We start from the raw sequence: 21,652 nt of genomic DNA on the forward strand, positions 1-21,652 counted from the left end.
ATACCCATCAGAAAATGACAAAAAGGACAAATGTGTGTATTTTAAGGTTATATAAGGGGCTTGGCTGTTTTCTGTGACGATTTTAAACATATGTAAGTAACTCATTGAACAATACTTTCTACTCCTCTACTCAAATAAAACAGATTTTCCCTCCTTAAGCAATATCTCATAAGTACATGCTTTTAAATCATCGCTCCTTACACTGTTTTGGAGTGAATATAACAGTCACTTGAATTTGAGGAGCACTGTGAGAGGAAATGCTGAGCTTCCTGGCCTCTTAAACGGCTGATTATCTCCTCTTCAGTCAGATGGATGGTGTGTTTCTGTGGTGTTGGTACTCGTCCACTCACTCTCTTCCAGCCCCGCATGACTTTGTCATAATTACTTTTGCCAACAGAGGTGAAAGCGGATATTTGAATCATTAGACACGGACACTCGGCTCACCTCTCCTCATATCTGATATCATCATATATCATCATTTGATATCATCTCTAAAGGTTAACCCTCAGTGAGGAGAAGGGTCACACTGAGGAAATTACTGTTTCCTGAGATATGAACCCATTCAACAATAGACACTTATCCAAACATCAGGGAAATCAATTATGACAATATTTTTGACAAAGTTATCACTGGGAAGATTATTGAGGATGAGATTAACGCTCTCAAATGCCAACTCAAATCGGCTTTTGCTGCTTTTTCTATGTTTTAAGCAGATTACATCATGACATCTAACTTCAGGGATGAGTTTGCTGTTTTTCAATCCACACTTTAAGCGATGTTTCCCCCGGATTCAAAATGTGTGTTTTATTTAAATAGTTTTTATTTTGAGAAATCGACCAATGCTGTACCTCCTCACTGGGTTTTAAAGAGAATCATTAATCCGTAAAGGTAATCTTTAAGTCTTTTAAAAAACATGGATACATCTTGTTTTGCAGGAAGCTGACAGCACACTCAGATTTCAAAAATGTCTATATATTTTACAGATAAAAAAAGGGTTGCAAACCACTTTCCATCAGGTTTTGACTTTATTATTCTTGGCTTTATCTGTGCCAGCAGCAGACAGTTCTGCAGAAATACATTCAATAAGATCTAATAGCGAGCATAGATTGTGATTTTTTTTTTTCAATAGAAGATATAAAGACATGTCTGATTGCACAGTGAGCTTCCAGTTTTAAGAACAGGATTTACTGTGGTTCTTGAAGGCCATATGATTGGCCCCATTGGACAGTCTTTTACCAGAGTGAGAAGCTGCAGCAGCTTGATTCTAGTTTCTCTATTTAAAAAGGTTTAAGTGTCCTCTGAATACAGGCTATAAATCATTTTTCTCTCTGCAGATATCATTCTATATTAAGATAAAAGAGAAAACCATCAACCCAGTCAGACACAACCAGAACAGGCATTAGTGTATGATAGGTTGTCAGTCGGGTGGCAGGCATGGGAGGAGACCTAGGAGACCAGGCTGACCCCAGGCACTGTAAACTGGTTCTAGGGACGTGGAATACCACCTCTCTGGTGGGGAAGGAACCAGAGCTCGTGCAGCAGGTGGAGCGGTATCAACTAGATATAGTTGAGCTCACCTCTGCACACAGCAGCATGTCCAGAAGTCTCTGGGTGGGTTCAGTATAGCTCTGCTGGGGTCCTTCAACACTCACTGTGGGCAAGAATGGAGAAATCTGGAGGGGGTTGATTGGGAGTAACGGACAGGCTGATCTGGACCAGAGTAGTGCTTTGTTATTGGACTTAAAAAGACAATAACAAACATCATGTTCGAGCACAAGGTGATTCATAAATGTACCTGGTACCAGAACACCTTCGGTCAAAGACTGATGATCAACTTTGTAGTCGTATCATTAGATCTACGGCCAAATGTCTTAGACACTCGGGTTAATAGAGGAGCAGAGCTGTCAGCTGATCATGGTGGTGAGTAGGATCAGGTGGTGGGGGAGTCTGCCAGACAGACCTGTTAACCCAAACATGTAGTGAGGATGAACTGGGAGTGTCTGGGGGAGGTCCCTGTCCACAAGGTCTTTAACTCACACCTCCTGTCCTGTGCAGGGTGCTGCAGGAGTATGGGGTACCAAAGGTGTTGCCACAAGCCATTCATTCTATATTTAATTCAGCTTAATGAAGGATTGCTCCTTCCAGGTTGGGAGCGACTTGCTGCCCCAAGCGAAGGAGTTCAAGTATCTCGGGGTCTTGTACACGAGTGACCGAAAGAATGAGATCGTGAATACAAGTAGCCAAAGTTATTTTCCCCTGTGGGTTGGCTGGGCTCACCCTTAGAGACAGGGTGAGGAGCTCAGACATCCGGTGGGTGCTCCTTCACTTCAAAAAGAGCCAGCTGAGGTGGTTCAGGCATCTGATAAAGATGACTCCCGGATGTCCCCCTTTGAAGGTTTTCCCGGCATGTCCCAAGTGGCAGGAGAACGCCGGGGGGATTATATGTCCCATCTTGCATGGGAAAACCTCAGGATCCCCCAGGAGGAGCTCGAAGAAGGTGCTGGGAAGAAGGATATCTGTACTACCTTGCTTGACCTGCTGCCTCCACCACTAGGCCCGGACAAATGGCAGAAAATGGATGGATGGGTGCTTGTCTTTTGAGTACTTCTCTCTTTAAAGCATCCCTGGTCTTTTTCCTTTAATACAAAATTTTAAAAACGTCCATGAAAAAAAATCCTAATAACATTTCTGAGAACTTTGACCAGGCTTACTGCAGCAGAGATGCTCTTTAGAAGAGCGAAAGATGATGGTGAAAAAAGACATTTTGTCCAGAGTGCCTGTCCTTGAATAAAATTGAGCAAAATGAAATAATGGACTGGCTTATTAAATTGCAACAAGCAAAGCTCTGAAAATTTTGTCAATATTAAGAAATATCAAAGTAATACCACTGCAAAATCTCACCCTGTTCCAGACCTGTGAGGTTGGTACTCTGACCTGTGCTGATTGATGAAAGCTTTAATGTGATTCAAGTCTTCAGATGTGTATTTACAGTAGTATGAATGTTCCCAGTGGGAGCAGGCTGGTCAGTAATGTCTTGCTCTGCCCATTGAGATACAAAGCACCAGCAGTTTTTGGCACCGACACGAGAGTTTGAGAGGCTTATGTGCTCCACCTGCCAACACAGTCTTTTGATCAGACGCCAGGTAATATCAGACAGTCTACATTAATCCTACCATCTCTATCTCCCCTTGGTTCCTTTTATCTTCCCAGCCTCCCCTCTTACCAGGTTGTTATCAGTCTGAGGGATAATTAAGCCTTGTGGGACTGCTGTAGGCCTTCCTCTTCTAAGTTGTCAAAAGTTAGGGAGAGGCAGATCAAACGCCTTTGAAACACAAGTGAAAATAAAAAGCTAATCTGCCAGAGACAACAGACATGTTGTTGAAGAGACTTCACTTTCCTTTGACCCCTCAGCCTGCACTTCAAGATCAAAGTTCACTCAGACTCTGGACAGAATTAGAAATCATAGAAATCTAAATAAATGTACAAGTTGCTGGCAGGAAGTGTTTGATATTGAAATACCACACCAAAAAAAAAAAAGAAAAAAAAGAAAGAAGAAAGAAAAAACAAATTTGGTTTAGTGCTGAATCGTTCAGCCAATTAACCAATTAGTCCATCAACAGAAAATGAATCAACAATTCTGACATTTGTCAAAAAAGATTTGCTGATTTTTTCTATTTCATATCATTGTAAACTGAATAACTTTCAGATTTTGGACTGTTTGTGGGATAAAACATGCAATTTCAAGAGGTCTCCTTGGGCTCTGGGAACTTGTGATGGGACATCTGTCTGTGTGAGTAATTACAAAAACACTGTAGACAGGTGCTTACATCAGAGGCTCCGTTGTAGCCCTACAGCCATCACTACGGTTGCGGCTGTAAAACTGTGGATAAATTGTTTTGAGCGTCACACAACCCCTTCGAAATGACTCGTTTCACCATCAGAATTTAAACCATTCAGTCCGATAACATTTGGAAAGTCTAGAAGAGCCGCACAATTAAATTATTTTATCCCAATTCAAGTTAGCAGCGAGCTAACCGGAAGTTAGCCGCTCGGCCAGCGGAAATCTCCAGTGTGCATGCTCTGCCCAGAGAGCATGTGCAGTAATTATTCATCCGGTCAGTGTGGGAATGTCAAACCCGACACCAGACTTTAAAACTCTGCTATACTGTGAAATACAGAGAGATTTACCTGGCGGTGACAGGCTTAATCAGCATTGTGTGAACTTGTTTGGTGAGGATGTTCATCTATAGTTTCACACTGCAGGTATAGTTGATCCCATGAGTCAGAGTTTGGATTTATAAGTCAAGAATTTAACAGACAGGAATCCACATATTTAAGCACCTGGCAAAGTTATCTCAGATTAATATTTATCCACAACCCTATAAAAACCCATAAATATACAGGACAGAAGACCTCTACTGTCTTTAAAGAAGAATCAGAATGAGAATCTAACATCAGTCGTGGGGTTGTCGCTACACCCACAGTTTTGATGAAACAGATGAGTTTTTGAGCATTAACCTCTTATAATTTGCGTAGGATTTTCTTCTTAAAACTGACTGATTGGTTTAGCCATATTTGGTAACAAATATTTATTGTTAAAGAGAAATACTTGAAGAATAAGATTTTTTTTTGCTCTCCACAAACCTTGCTGCAGACCTCTGAATCACCATCAATATCTCTTATTTATTCAGTCATTCATATACTGTAGGTCTGGTGTCTGGCTGACAGTTGTTTTCGCCAGTTGAAGAAACAATCGACCAATCAGGGCTTTGTTTGAAGGATTGAGAATGGAGAGGTCATCTTTCTGCTACATCCATGTGAAATAATGACAAAAAAAATGCTGGAGAGGATGAGTGTGATCCATTACTGCAGATTCAGTTGACAGAAATCCAACAAAAAAAATCAGATAACAGAAACACAAAGTCAGCAGTGTGCGAACTATACCATGGCTTTCAGGGGAGCTCACTTTTTTTTGGGACTATTTTCAGCTGCGTATTAATATACATATGGTGCTCAAGTGAGTATTTCTGGCAACAGGATGGTGTATGTCGGATTGAGTCAAAATAAACTGCGGTGTGTGTGTTCAAGGTAATGAAGGAAAATGTCACCCAGTGCAACGGTGAGGATCACTGATGTATTTTTAATCTATGATCTAAGATATGTCAGGCTGCAGGATCAAGTCATTGTTGGTTTTGGCCTTTTTTTATGAGATTTGCGGACAATAAAAGACACTGTATAGAATATCACAGGCCCTATCCTCTCAAATTTTCTATAGAGCCAGAATATGTTTTTGTGTTATCAGTCATTTTATAAACAACTTTCACTGACTTCAAGTTGTCTACAGCACAAAATCATCTAGGTCGAAAGGTGCATTCCTGCTTTATGCTTCTCCTATTAAAGTCTATGTAAAGGTTGTTTTGCAAAGGAAGTTCCCACTGGAGACGAGGGTATGACAATAGAAGAAGAAAAGAAGACAACATGCTTTACTTTGTACTGATCTTAGGAAAACAACTGTTTTTCCTTTGGCTACCTAATTTTAGGGGCTGACATCTTCATGTGTAGCTGCATAATGAACAGGGAGAGGTAGCTTGTGATGAGATTTCTCCATCAAAAAAAAAAAAAAAAAAAAAAAAAAAAAGAAAGCTGTTATTTCCTTTGAGGATTCAAGTGCTTATTACCGTTATCTTCATCAGGAATAGCTCAGCAAAGGTCGCAACAACATGCCTCAACTTATCAGCTGCGAGGAGGCTGAAATGAGGATTTGATCTGCCTGTAAATCCTCGATATGAGTGCGAATTTCACTTTTGCAGTAATGGAGCAACATTTTTATCAAAGGCAAAATATGCTCTAAGATAAGACAGGTAAATTGTTGTTGGACAGTTTAGTTTTGCTAATCCCGCAGGCAACTGGACAAATAAATTGGAACGGAGATAGATTCTTTCAGCAATATAAAACACTAAGTGAAAATGTCATGTCATGTCTGCTACTGCTTTCCTACTTTTAGGGAGGTCAGAGGTCAGGATCAGACCCTGGAGCTATCATGTAGGGATTCAGAGTTTTGCAAATCAGTACAGCAGATGCCTGCCGATACAGTTGTTGCTCTCTAAACAAATATGACAGCCTCTGCACCAATTAAGTTTCTCCACTCAGTTTCAATATAAGTTTAAAAACTGCTGGCTTTTTTTTTTCTTTCCAAAAAGTACCTGTGATTTTTTTTCCTGCTCTGACACAGGAACACATGCTGTCCTGAACCAGGAGCAGCTGTTTAGATTAATCTTTAATGCACACGTCCATCACAGTCTCTCCACAGCAGAGCAGTGTACGAAACCACAGGAAACTTTTTAACTGTTTGAAGCTATCGTCATTTACAGAGATTGAGCTCCTCTGAATAATTAATTTCATGAACTTTATGTAAGTGATTTATCAGTTTTTTTTTTGCGGTGTCAACTTTTGCTTAAACTACACAGAGCTCTCTGTAACCTTGTGTTTTAGAGGGTACTAAATGAGGTTTTCTACCTCAGTTAATCAGATCAGAGGAAAAGCAAAAAACAGTCCAGTTTCTATAAATCAAATGAAAATTCATCCCTGCTGCTCTTCCTTCCCTGTTATTCTGATGCAAAACGCACCATTTCAATGCAAAGGCTTTTCATTGATTTAGCGTATAATTAAAGCTGAAAACTGTCACATTGGGATGAAATGATGTCAGACTGATAAGTGGCGCTACTGTTGTTCTGGTGTCACATTTGTGGCAACAATTAAAATGTGCCATCAGAGCCAGATCTCACAATAATGTGAGAAAACGCTTCCCGAACACTGATACAATTTTAAAAATAGCATTTGAAAACAAAGTGTGACAGTTTTAAACTCTTACCTGCCAGCTGATGTTGTTAGGTTGTATGTTGTTTGTGGGGGTGTTTCTTCTGTTTGCTTTGTGGATTGGCATGGATCCTCAATCATACAATGAGACGGTCTGAAAAGAAAAAGAAAAAGCAGAGAAAGAAAAAACAATATACGGTGATGCAATTTGTCTTTATAATTCAAAAGACCGTGATGCATATTCACCCACGCATCCTCTAATGAACTGTCTGGCCATTTGAGACAGAGGACTGCATATTCAGTCAGACTACAGCATCAGACTCTAACAAACAGAGCATCCTCCAGTGGAAATGTTGTTTTCTAAAATATCACATCTGTGTTTAAGAGGAGGAAGAAAAAACAGGTTCATTTTCCACCATCTGTAAAACAGAGCTGTCCTTTTTAATTCTAAATCTGAGCCACTTTCTACAATCTGAAACATGATTTGACTTTGAATGGTGCAGAAAATCACAGTATTTTATTAAAGTATGCACACAGAATGTCATTTGAACACTATATGATTAAAAACTACTTAATTAAATTGCACGTAGTACCCAAAAATATTCACACGTTTTCAGGAAAATGTCATTTTTAGATAATGTGCTTAAACTGGGTGTTAACTGTACTAACATACAGTCATCATATAATTCAACAATACTACTGTAAGGTGTTTCTAATACTTGTTTTTTATAAGAAAGTTAGAACATTTCTAAAAATAAAACAGGAATTAACAAGTTGCTCAGGAAGTGTCGACACTCGGCAACCTGCAGTAAATCTTGGACTAATTTGTCAAATGCAGCATCTGTTTATGGCTCCGGAGCCATGCTTGGATTTTAACATGGGTTTGATGTAACTAACATGTTATGCTGTGTGTTCTGTTCCTTCTTAAGACAAGATGCTAAATTGCAGGAGTGAGAGAGTCTGGTTTCTGCGAGGCTGCAGCCTCGATTCAAAGGAAATTCTGGTGTGAGCAGATGGCCGTGTAGACTTTGCTCGCTTGTTTAAAAGTAGGCAGTCCACCCACCTTCCATATTTCTCACACTTAATTTTGTCGAAGGGAAAGCTGAAAAGTGGACAGACAAGAAAAGAACACACCCATTGTTCAAATGCAGACAAATAATTATGGAGTTATGTGGTTGTTTTTGACCATTTTACAAATCAAAATTGAGTTTTCCAAATACTTGTGACCTTTGAATGCTGGTTGAGTGGTATTTTGTTAGTGATACATATTGAAATTGATTATTTTAATGATATGGACTGCAGATAGGAAGTACATAATAGTTTTGCCAGCTGGAAGATGACTCAGACCTGTCTTATAAATCCAAGAAGATTAACAACAAATTTAATCAGTAATCAGTCTGCAACCCTGTCTCCTAATAAAACTACTTGTCTATGCTAAGTGCGTTTTAAAGGAAATGTATTTGCTGGCTGGATTAAATTCACTGGCAACATTTTTTTCTTGTCCAGCTATATTCTTGTAATATACAGAAGGGTGATGCTGGACATATTAAGTGCAGGACTTTGACACCCGGAGACAAGGCTTTGCACCCTGAGTTACATATATAATTAGGTTCTGTCTTTAAATTAAACATTCAGGTTAGGATTGAGAAAGATTGTGGTTTTGGTTAAATTTAGAAAAAGTCTGTCTCGTGCTTCCAGTCAGTGTTGGTGTTTTTGTTTTTATTGATTTCGAGTGGTTTAACTTCTCACCTTGCTGAAGTGATGTAGAAATGTACTCTGGGGGTGTGTCAGTACACCGTGACATCACGGTTGGGTGTGGTCAGAGGTGAAGCTGGCTTGAAACGCTCAGGGTAGTAAAACACTGCTTTTATTGTTTTTATTGTGTTATTTACTTTCTTAACCAAGCCCACAATCTGTCCCCAACCTAAACCAAGAGCTTTCAGCTCCTAAACATAACCATGAAAATGTTAATGATGGTTAAAGTGCAGACAGTGAACCGCAACATCCCGAGTTTGAGTCCAACTGGAGATCCAAAAAATACTAACAAAACCAGACATTAATCATGCTTTAGTGCTACAAATGGACATTGTATTGAAAACAAATTAAGTTTGTTGTAAGCGAACATTTTGCGGAAATTTTTTACAACCTTACACATACTGTACGTTCAATAATGTTGACAAAGAAACACAATTCAGACAGAATTAAAGTTCTCTGATACACCAATACCAATGATCTTATCCCAAATTTAAAATCTGTATACTTCACTGTGTGGAAGTCATTGGAATAGTTTTTATTGTAGATAGATAGATAGATAGATAGATATTATAATTAAATTGACAAAGAAACTGTATTTAGTGGTTGGTTATGTCATGGCCGATACTCAATCCACTTATTAAGATCAGTATCCGACGTATCGGATCAGTGCTTCCCTAGTAATTTATAAACATAATTTCTAGGAGACTGGGCTGCAATCTGTCAGCAAAATTTTAAAATACATAGTAACAAATTCAGACACAGAAAATAAACCTTGAGAACATGTAAAACCAGAATCCGGGTTGCATATTTTGCACCCACAAGAACAGTGCTACAAGATCTGAGAGAGTCAGAAATTCAAGCTTCTTTTGCTTGCAATCGTTAAATTTGGATGCTGTCTGGAGAAATCAGTGGGAGCAGATTTTGAGGTGAGTGCACATGAAAGAAGAAAGAAATTGTCCCCACACACACTGAAATCTTTATTTGTCCTTTTTTTTTTTTGTGCTCATTCAATATTTTTGACATTAGCAAAATCACACAGATTTATATGTCCACCTTTCTGAGCACAAGTTGTTAAATCTGTTTACGAGCTGTACGGCTTCCCCCTCAACACTGTTTCTGCCTGTTCATCGATCCTTGAGCGTGAATTATTTCACCCACAGCTGTGTTCCTGAAACTTTAATATGATGTCTTGAAAAAGAAAGATAATTAAGGTTTTGAAAAGTCCAAGGTGGCTCACACACAGAGAAAAGAAAAAACATCACTACACTGATCCTAAAAAAAAAAAAAAAAAAAAAAAAACCCGCCAGGGACGCTTTCTCCTTCCATGAAGCACACCGATGAGGTCAATCCAGGTAAAATCCATTTTCCTGTATTGATTCTCCGTATTAAATCTATACCAATCACAACAGAAGGGGACGCAGGTAAAGAGAAGCAGACAAATCAATGAAAAGGATTTTTAAGCTGAGAGACAACAGGGATGTGGAGAGGGGGGTAGATCAATATCACAGAGACGACCCTAATATTTTGTACATTTAATCAAGGCCTATGTTGAGGACTGCTTTGCGGGCCAGCCAACAAAGATAAAAATATTCTTTGGAGTTGTCCTTTACGGAGAGAGAGTGATGGAGGTCCTTGCTGACAGTAAATCCAGCCTGCAATAAATGTAATTTCTAATTTTAAGGGGTCCATTAATTCTTGTCCAGCACTTCTGCCAGTAGTAGTTTTGATGGGGGTCATGAGGAGAGCTAACATTAATAACAACTGCCATATTACAACTGGATGTGGCTGGCGAGAGGGTCCTGTTTGACAGTGTCCTCTTAGAAATAACATATGATGCCATTAGGTGCCATTATAGGTCAAACCCCACACAAACACACCCCGGCTGACAAGGAGCAACAGTAAATCACTCTAATCCAGCCGTGAGATGAAGGCAGGTTATTCCCACATCGCTGAGGGGATGGGAATTTGTGTCACAGGCTGAGCTGCAGTTTACCAGCTTGAGTCATGATGAAAGCTGTGATAGAGCTCAGCTGTCACTCAGGAGGGCTGAGCCACAAATCTCCACAAACCTGCCTTCTATACTTCCAAAACCCACGGACCGCATGCCTCAGTCAGCGTGGACGTGAAGGGATGCCCAAAGAAAGATCCAGCTCTTGAGCCAATGTGGTTTTTCAGTCGCACGCAGAATCCCGATGCAGAGGGGGGAAAAAAAAAAATCACTTTACCTCGATTGTGTTACGAAACCAAAAAAAATACAGCGTAACATCTAACAAGCAGCCAGAGCTTATTTGTGTAGGATTATCTTTTCTTTCTGTGCTCTCATACAGATTGGGATCATCATCTCTGATGCTGTAACCCTCCTGGTCCCTCAAGCAGAGATTTGACTCATCTCCCTCTCATCCTCTTCCAACCCTCAGCCCCGCTGAACCCGCCTGTCAATACAGAGACACTAAATGTTGCTCAGAATGTCAGAGAGAAACTGCAGCGTGCCTCTTACACTTTACACTGCACAGCCTGCATGAAAGCACAAACTATCCTGTCACTGAGAGGAGAAATACGGAAAATTAAGTGTATTAGAGGGTTGGGATTGGGGAGAAGGAGAAGGACAAGCAAACTGAACAAGAGCCAAACTCTGCAGAAGTTGTTTGCTCCTCTTCACGGGAGACAAAAAAGGAGGAAAAAGATAAAAGAAAAAAAAAAAAAGCAGTATAAAATTACACCCATAGAGATGCAGAGTGAGCTTACCTGCCCACGGTGCAGACACAAACAGATCTGTGGTTTTCTGCTGCCGCTCCGTGCTGCTCCACTCACCTAAATCACTTCCATGACTCACGCAGAGGGAAGATAACCGGCTCTCAGGAAATGTGAAGTAAACACTCGTTGCAAAGGCAGGCAGGGCTCTCGCTGCAGCGCTGCTATCTCTCATCCTCGTTTCTCCTCCTCTGTCTCTTCCTTTGCTTTGATCTCTCTCTCTCTCTCCCTCTCTCTTTCCAGTGGTGCCCCCCTCTCTCTCTCCATCTCTGCCACCCCCTCACTCTCCACCACAAGGTGTCACAAACAGAGTGTGCCTGCACCCACTGCCTTATTGGCTCTCACTTCTCTCTCTTTTTCTCTCTCTCTCTCTCTCTCTCTCTCTCTCTACCCCCCCACCACACCACCCCTCTCCAACCCACCACCCCTCTCTCCCTCTCTCTCGCTCTCACTTTCTGTTTGGATTGTCTGCCTTAAAGAGGCAATACATCACACCACAGCTGCACAACTCAGAATATGTCCACAAGCAGGCTAAATATGAAGGCGCCGTATATGTGTTAAAAAAACAACAACAACCCAACAACACATAAACAGCATTTTCACATCCTTTTTGTAAAGACTTCTGTCTGCACTGAAACCTATAAATAATTGAAAACCATTTCTTCTTCTCTCCTGTCTCAGTTGACAAACAACAAAACTATTCGTCTCAGCTGGTTAAAGCTCCATTCTATCCCGTCCTGCTCTCCCTCGTCTTGTTTTAATGCAGCTAAACTTATAATTTAGTTGTTTTGATATATAATTTTCTGTTTCTGTTGTTGTCAGCGTATAAAATACTGATTTGATCGCGACCCAGATGCTAACTGTTAACCAGGCACTGCTGCTGCCGATGCACGGTGGCACCGATCTAATGTACGATCTCAAAGTCGTCCGACAAAATAAACATAAACACGGATTAAAGACGACATCTGTTTCATGTGATTGGCTACACTGAGATTTAAAATGAGTGATCAACGTTTGGCGATACCTTTGGTTACTGGCGGTACCAGCGAATAATGTTTAATACTACAGCGAACTTTGTCGAAAGAACAGCAGAGGAACAGTCGGTGTATCTGTTTACAGCGCAGCCAAACAAACTCCACTTGTTTTAAAAAAAATTACGATGATGCAACTGCAACCTGATTTCATGCTGCACATGCTGTAGTTTTCCAAACAACTGCAGGAAACTGAGCCGTTGTCAAAAAACATGCAGAAAATGTCAATGGCTTGTTTTGTAGACACATTTTTGAATGACTGGCTGTCAGCACTAACCTCTATGAAAAACCCTGTGTGTTTCCTGTGACTGCTTCACAGTTGAATGCTTTTGATGTGCACTAGCAGCAGTAGGAAAATGTTCAGAAGAGTGAACAGTAAACAGAGCGACTGTTAAATTACAGTATTAACAGTAACGCTAGATTACATGCTGCATCCTCGGCTTGATGGAAATCTCCAGGATTAATATTTTAACTTTAATGCCACAAATCCCCAAACGTTTCTGGAGTAGGCTTTGTTTTTTTTTTTCAAAAGCTCAGTTTTCCTTGTCCACTCTAAAGAGAGAGAGAAAGACTACGGAGACATCTTAGCGTGGATGTACTCTGAAGCAGCAATTACGCTTCGGCGAAGATACATCTAAACATCTTTGTGGATCCACGCGAAGAAGAGTGGTGCATTTATGGGTAATCATAGAAGAGCTGGCACGCAAACCTCCCAGCTCTCTACATCACGTCACGAAGGCCTGAGTGTCAAGCGAGCTGACGCGTCGATACAACTCCTGTTGGGAGACGAGTTCAAAACGGAAAAGGAAAAACATGTACAGTATATACAACCTCGGTTTAAAAGAAACAGCCATGACAGTGTCTCAGAATGACCCCATGTGCATGTTCGCCTACGTGCGGCGCGGAGAGGCAGGTTCCACAAGGACCTAACTTACACTGCAGGAGTCATTTCAGAAAGCTTTTGTTAACAATCCTGTTTGTTGCAGCCATTAATAATACATATGGATTCAAAAAGTGGTGGAATTTTATGAGATGGAGCAAACAACACACGCCACACTAAGGCTCCAAAAGACTAAATTTATAAATAAGTGAAGTCTTGTGATGGCCCTGTTAATGTAATGTAGTCTTTCAGTGTATTTTAGACTTTATTAGATATTTTCTAATAACAAATAATTCCCTCCCTCTTTCTGTTTTATTTGTTTTTTGTCTTTCATATCTGTATTACTCAATGTAAATGCTTTCTTTGATGTTTTATATATTCATAGTTTAAAAATTGACCATGTGAAAATGTGAAATTGTATGAAGACACTAAAAAAAACCAAACTCTCCTAACTGAGAGAATCTAAGGATAGTGAATTTTGAGTGGATGTAGCCTTTAATGATCAGTTCAAACCGGGTCTGCACCATACCAAGAATGAAAGAGGGCCAGGAGTCAAGTTAACCAATTTGCAATTATAATTAGCCTTCAAGCTCCTTAAAATGTAGATTGCATATATTCTCCATGCTACCATGTCCTCATGTGATTTTTGTTGTAATTCAGCATGAAAAACTGATTAATGGCAGAATCAGAGATGTGCTCGTGCTGAAGGCGTGAAGTGCTCTCCATGTTGTCGTGTTTGGGTATCCGAGAAATGTGCTGCAGCTGTTTTAAAATGTAAGCGTCCTAAATCATTCAGATCACACCGTGTAACACCACGCGCCAACACAGGGTCCCTGCTGTTAAAATACTCCTGTAAGCATTAGCCTAATTCAAATGCAGCAGCTGTGATATGAACAGGACAAGAAATTAAAGAGGAAATGCTGGAACATCTGTCTTGTTCTAATTGGGAACTGGAGTGTCTGTCGTCATCTTATTGTCCTTCATTCTCGCTTTTATTTGCAGGTTTATATTGGCCTCAAGTACATACATTTAAACTTGAAATTTGGTGGACATGCTCGAGTGGAAGAGTGCAGAAGCTTAATGTCAACTATTCGGCCCTCATCCATGTGCTTTTTTTTTTATCTGAAAATAAAAACTGAGAGGAATTTGGCGCTCTAACGAGTCCCTTTGTAGATGCTGTAATAAAATTATTGTTGTAGAATTATTTTTGACTTCTAGCAGCTGTCTGGTATTTTAGACTTATGTTTTTAATTTTTTGTCTTCTCAAAAATATGTTTAGCTTCAGTGTTTGCATGTTTGCAGGGAGGCTTTTGGGGACTTGAAGAATGATAGTGATGGTTTTGCACATTTTAACTACCAAATATTCAAACTACAAATCACATATCCTTCATTATATTGCATGGTTGCATTTATATTGTTATTCCAAATAATATTTAATGTTTTTTTTAGATTCATTTCCTACCATCTAGGCGGCTACTTGTTCCTTTTGTATTTCAAATGGACCCATAGACACTTAAAGACAGCCTGATATAGATAATTATTGCACAGAACGATCATGTCATTTTCCTCTCGCTTGCTTAGACCAATTTGAAAACTTTCCTTATTGATGCATTGAAGGACACACAGTCCTTCAATGCATCAATAAGGATATTTGAGTCAGTTACAGGAAAGCAATACGTTCATGCCCTTTTATATTAGAAAATCAAACCTAGAAGAGAAATTATAAGAAATGTGGATGCTGGATGTGTATTTAGTTTTCCTTGCATTATGCTGTTTAGCAGCTAACTGTAGACTTAAATTTAGGATGTCGGAGCGTTCTTGAATGCAGCAACAGGGAGAGTTTTCTGTGAACTGAAACCAATGTCTGCCTGACAGTGATAAAAATGAATGTACATGTGGGAAAATGGTCACCAGTAATGTTACGTATTTGCAATTTGTAAGTTAATGGGCTACAATTTTCCAAACCACTTTTATGGCTCTTTAACACATAATAGTTTTTAAATGGGATCTGATATTAGCCAGAGCCTGACAAGTTATTATGTTTTATAATTTTGATATAATTTTAAAGATAGAGCAACAGTCCTGTGTAACATTTTTAATCAAACAAGACTAAGAATCCGCAGCCTACAGCGGCTCTGTGAGACTGTATTTGCACAGTCGTGACTTTAGCTGAATGCTAACGTCAGTTTGCTAACAAGCTGCCGAGACATTTCACAAAAAAAAAAAAAAAAAAAAAAAACACGTCAACTTGACAGAGGCACTTGAGGAGAAGTCAGGATCAGTGGGATTCATCCTTTGGAGACCATGAATATCTGAACAAGCCAATCTACTTAATATTTGTTGAGACCAACATTATCATCCCTGCACCGCTAGCTAAAAATGATCACACACCTTAATTCTGAAGCATGTTTTAAGTGAAATCAAACTGTTGAGTAACTTTGTAATGCAGCATTTATTTCAGTCATATTTAGGTTAAGTAACAGAGTAAATAATTACTTTTATTCAGTCCTAAGAATCCCTGTGAGAGAAATAATGCAGAGAGAGTTAACATGGTGATTATATCAGGAGCCGAAAGCTACTGTCAGAGTTTAGTCCAGTCAAACAGAAAACACATTCAGTACCCAGCAGACCCATCAATGTCCTGATATTCTCCACTCGCCTGATTAAAGCCATTACTTACTGTATTTTGTCTCAGGAATATAGATGTTGATTCTAATTTCAACAATCTTCTCTCAGGAGGAGATTCATTAAGGGCAAAAGTTCCCCGTCAGCTTCCCTGAGCAGCAAACAACCTGGAACCATTAGCAGCCATGATGATGAGTGACAGTCAGCTGACTATTGATACAACAAAAGAATGCAATTATACATCAGGGGCCTGGTGTATACTTTAGATATTCATGTGTGCTTTGGAGACAAGCTAAGCTAATTCGTGAATAGATGAATAAATCAATTAAAAATTGATGAGGCGATACAAAGTCCTGCTCAAAGACATCCACGGGTGACTGGTCTCTTGGCATTGCGCTGCATGACCTTCTTCTCTCTGAAATATGAATATGGATTTCCTGCCTGAGAAATCAGCGCTGAATGTGTCAGAACAAGTCTTAATTAACTGTTTTAAAAGTTCAAGTTGCTCTGAGAGCATCTTGAGAGGTCGATGTGTGACAGTTCTGACTATTGCAAATATAGAAGTAAAGGGAGGAGGGTGAGGAGAGAGAAAGAGGCTGATTTTTTTTTTCAAGCAGTTTGACACAGCCTCGTCTTGTCTCGCTGATAACGGATGCAAATGACTATTTCCTCCATCTGGGATGCATTAGAAAGAAGATCCCATCATATTTAGCTGCCAAACAAAGTTAGAAGTATGACAACTCGGTGTATGGCAACCCTTGCAGCCAGATACGAGAATGAGTAACGGCCAAACGGTTACATACTGTACACACAAGTCTAATGTTAGCGTCTGATTCATGTCGTCACTGGGCGAATTTTACAGTTTTAAAACCTATTTTTCTCAAGGGACTCTGTTCTCAGTTTACTCTCTTTCTTTCACATATAAAAATAGCATTATTTCAAAACTTGATGAAAATGAATGATGAATACTGGACCATGAGAGCGATGATTGTGCGAGGTACAGAAGTCAATACTTTCCCTCATCTCCTCCATACATCATGAGATTTCCAATCACCACTACGACCCAAACTGAGCTCCATCCATTAGCTTGTCAGAAACTTTGAATTGGAATTGATTCCTCTTCCTGTAATTATTCATCTGTCTCGGTTATTTATTGTTGTGACAATAGTGTTGGTGCTTTTGTGTTGGGTGTTTGGGTTGATTTTGGGTGCAGAATTAGAATTCAGACAAAGGCCCCTGAAACACCAGATACACATCTGTCTAGGCGACGTCTACGATTAGAAGCTGGGTCAAAGTCAGGTGGCTACAATGCATTTACTTCAGTGATTTACTATGTCTATGTCTGGTTTGCATTTCCCCCAAAGCGATTCACTATATACTCTTTGGGTTTTCAGTCATTTGTCATAGTTGTAGCTGTTCCAGCTAACAAGCCGAGCCTGAATAAAACGACGAGGATGTAAACAGAGTTTGTAAAGTGAAGTGTTTTTCCAGCATTATTTCCTCGAGGAGACTTCTCTTTATTTATGTAAGTGATAGGCGATTGACAGGGACTATAATGCAGCCCTGATTATTGAAAACACGATGAAAACACAAAGCAAACCAGCAATTTTTGGTTTACTCTGGTGAATTATGTCACTCTGGGGAAGTTGTTTTTTTTTTTGAATGGCAGTGAATGGCTGCTTCTGAATGGAGGACAATGAGCTTTAATCTTGTGCAAAGAATTGCAAACAGTGCAGTAATCTAAATGATTGGGACGTAACATAAACAAGGACACGGTGTCATGGAGGTGAAGCAGACGACACGGTTCAACCTCACTGCAGAGAGGAGGAGGTGCAGTGAAATTATCCTGGATGAATGATGTCTGCAGACAATGTCACAGCAGGTATCTTAACCTAACTATCTGCCCTCTAACAGACTGACTGTGAGTCCCTGAATGATGAATGAATGGATAAATGAATGAATGAGTATATGAGTGAGTTACTTTTTGGATCCGTGAGGTGCTTTGGCATCTTAAAAACACACGGGGATGTTATTTGACATGCTGAAAACCTCAATACTTGCTTCCTTTTCAGATTTTTATATTCACTTTAAAATTGCACTGGAGTCAATACAGTCTGTGAGGCACAAGAAAGGCAAAGCAGAAACTCTGTTGGACCTCTGGGGGGAAAAAGTGGAGGCTAATATTAGGAGGTAGGTGAATGTCAGCAATATTTAGGCTTTTTGGATGCCATCAAAATCACGCTAGACACATCATTGTCTGTCCTTTTTGGATTCTGACCACAGAGAGTAGATGATTTTACACCCAAAAAGGGATTGAACTGGATATTCTCATTGGATGTTGTTGAATGCGAGCATTACGACTTCTAGTACTGTGAAAAGTTACATAAATATGAACATGTAATTTATATATTGATAGATCATCAGCGTTATCTTTTTGGCTTGAAAAAAAGGGGTGTCTCCAGGGGGTTAAAGGGTTAATCTGTAGAGCTCTAACGATTAACTGATTAGTTGATTGAAAGAAAATTTATCAGCAACTATTTTGATAATCGAAGTAATTTTTTTAAGCAAAATGCCAAAAATTTGATGGTTCCGGGTTCTTAAATATGAGAATTTGCTGCCTTTCTTGGTCTTACATTATAGTTAATTGGATATTTTTGGGTTTTGGACTGTATGTAGGACAAAATATGACATCTGAAGTTGTCACCTTGTGCACTAGGATATTGTGATGAACATTTTTCTGATGCTTTAGAGACAATTGATTAATCGAGAAAATGAATGGCAGATTAAACGATTATGAGAATAACTGTTAGTTGCAGCTCTGTTAGTCTGTATTTAATGTGACGTTAAACTGACAACTTTGTGATTATGAAATTGTCATTTGATCAACATCTCAGTGCAGGTGCCTGATTCACAGGTAACATTTATGAGCTGCGATCAAATCATTATTTTCTGCTCATTCACTGGTCGAACAAACAGAAACAAAAAAAAAAGAAAACTTAATGGTCAGATCAGCTGTCCTGAAACATGGTTCACTTATTTAGTCTTATCAGCAAAGACAACAAGAGTCAGAAAAACATTGTGGCAAGATCACGTGTGCGTTTTCCCAACTCTGCAACACCTGGAAGTCCAAGAAATACAACCATAAGATAAAGATCCATCTATATAACAGCAACAGCAAGTCCAGCTAATGTGTGACTCTCAATGATGGTGAGAAACCAAAGCTGATATGAAAAGGACTGAAGCATCGAACAAAAAAGGAGAGGACATCATCACTGAAATAAGGCGACTGTGATGATTGGGCCATGTGCTTTGAATGAAGGCAGATTGCACTGGGACGGACTCCTCCCGGTAAAAGAAAATCTGAAATACCAAAAATGATGCTGGTCTGGGTAGTTCCAGCTGTTCATAAATCCATCTCTAAACTTGTATGTAAAGTCCTTCCTAAGTTACAAGCTAGTTTCAAACTAGTGATTCACTAAATCAGGTTGCACCATTAAGACTTCTTTCTGACTAGAAATGTCACTTCAATCCCTTATGTTGCACTAAATAAAAATAAATTAATAATAAATACATAAAAACTATTAAAAAACAAACAGTGTAACTGGTAAAAAAAAAAAAAAAAGACTTGTGAAATGTCTTAGCAAGTAAAATAAGAAACCAACCATGTAAACAGGAAGTCACTGTAGCATCACGAGTTGTAACACAACTTCCAAAAGTTTCCAACAGTTTTAGGGGCCAAAAGATAAAATAAACTTACCTGCCAATCCTTTGTGAATGACTTTGTTTTATTTATCTCTGCACACCCGGAGAAATACGTGTTTTTAGAATCAGTAGTATTTATGCATTTTGCAGGGAAATATCCGATTATGCTGACCTAAGTGTTGTTATTTGGTCATTTAGTTTGATGTTATTGATATAAAGTTTTGTAATTTGAGGTTGTGTTTTTTTCTGTAAAATATAAAGTGTCATGTCAACCATATTCAATATCACCTCTATTACTCTTTGGTCTCAACGGGTCAGATATTAGGAAGCTTACTTTTGCTTTGTGAGTTGGTTAATTCAACACAAGAGTCCCAGGTGGCAGTAAGTAGCTGAAAATATTTAGTAACAACTCATCTCTACGTAAGAACTAGTTTGTGTGTTGCAACCGGTTTTAATTTAGTGATTAACAAACACTGACATTATAACGAGGCTAAATCTGAACTTACAAACTAGTCAAGATTAATCCAGATGGGGGGTTTGGCTCAGCATGTTACCAAGGACAGGGAACCATGGAAGAAGCTCATTGTATGTTGTTCTGTCCCACAGGGAACAAGAGGATTAAGTAAGTTAGTATTTATGAACTGCACTCAAATCACTATTTCATGCTTGTTCAAAGTGAATTGAGCTTTAAAACACAGTGTAAGTGATAATATAAAGCAGGACGGGACAGAACGGAGGTTTGACCAGCTGATTCTCAGCGGAGTAACCAGACCGTCCGCCAAAAGAGGACAAAGAAGAAGAGATTTAGCTGTTTCTGTATTGTTTTGATGTTTCAATGAGGATGGGCGATGTTTTATGAATATGAGCTGAAAATGTTAAAGTGGATCCATGCAGTTTCTGTGATTATGTATTTAAAAAAAAAAAGAAAAAAAGGCTTAACCCAGCCGTTGGTTTTCTTCACACAGTGATTATTTTTTTTGTGTGATCTGACCTTTTTGTGGAGAGTCTGACTGAAAATCCAGCCTGAGTTTCAGCAATGTTTCAAGACAAGACGTTGATTTTGAAATAAAATACTTACTTTGTATTTACACATCTAACTCTTCTCAGATTGTGGTCAATTAAACTGCTGTTTGTATGTTTAATAATTGATCGCTGTCAGCAGTTTCTAAAACTTGGGAGTTAAGTTTTTTTTCTGCATAGGATGCAATACCAGCTGGCAAAGCTGATACTCTGTGTGCTTTATTTATAACATTCAAACATAATTAATATTTAAATTCATATTAAAAGGTCAGACTAAACCTTTTTAATTTAAAGCTAACATTTGTTTCAATGTTATTTTCATCATAGGTAATGCGTAACAGTTCACTCGGTTCCAATGCTCCCCTCTCTAAACTGCCAATTACTGTATTTTCTAACTGCCTGCACCATAATTACATGCTTGACAGGCATGAAGGGTATCCATTAACGTCAGCCTTGTCAGTGTAAAATGTGAACGCAGAGCTACAACGTGAGCTACAGGGAACTCTATCACCCAATCAGTTGTCGAAGCTCCTGCTGCGTTCCTGCTCCGTCTCCGCAGAGGCAGGGACTGAATATTTCATAACCATTAATGTGAAGGGTTGTATGAGCTCCCAGTGTGACTAAACATTCAGTGAATCACCACTCACATCCTAACCTGGTGGAACGGGATGAAAGGCTCCTGTTCACCTGGAGGACTGGCCAGAGTTGCCTCTCACGCTGATACTCAGGGTCGGATTTTCTGAAATGGGATGAATTATTCAGTGTTGAATTTAAAATATCACTACAAACAGATACATAATAGTGGTGGCAAACATTTAATCAGAGTTAAACTGTCAGGGAGTGACCGCAAGGTACACTCGCTATGCAGACGGAGTTAAAGAATATTCAAGACTGATATAAGACTGGTTTTAGTGCTAAAAAAAAAAAAACCCTCAACACTTTGATTAATCAGTCAGTCAACAAACAGTTTTGATAATTTATTAATCATTCAGGTCATCATTGTAAACTAAATGTCTTTGAAGACTTCACATGGGGTATGAGAAATTGTGATGTGCATTTTACAGACTAAATG

The 21,652-nt window shown here is 39.2% G+C and overlaps 1 protein-coding gene across 5 annotated transcripts in view; it reads right to left on the bottom strand.

Moving 5' to 3' along the window:
* Positions 1 to 21,372, bottom strand: part of LOC122986515 (alpha-1,3-mannosyl-glycoprotein 4-beta-N-acetylglucosaminyltransferase C-like) — a 65,319-nt gene extending 43,947 nt beyond the window's left edge. For 2 of the 5 annotated variants that reach the window (XM_044357828.1, XM_044357823.1), the window contains exons 1-2: positions 15,914 to 16,240; positions 6,872 to 6,970 (exon numbers count right to left, since the gene is read on the bottom strand). The gene's annotated coding sequence lies outside the window, so the exon portion shown is untranslated. Of the gene's footprint in view, positions 1 to 6,871; positions 6,971 to 11,316; positions 11,529 to 15,913; positions 16,241 to 21,227 lie in introns of those variants that run through there. The other 3 variants (XM_044357824.1, XM_044357825.1, XM_044357826.1) reach the window with 3 other exon arrangements.
* Positions 21,373 to 21,652: the final 280 nt, after the last annotated feature.

The sequence above is a fragment of the Thunnus albacares genome, chromosome 7 (assembly GCF_914725855.1).
Source record: "Thunnus albacares chromosome 7, fThuAlb1.1, whole genome shotgun sequence".
Classification (NCBI taxonomy): domain Eukaryota; kingdom Metazoa; phylum Chordata; class Actinopteri; order Scombriformes; family Scombridae; genus Thunnus; species Thunnus albacares.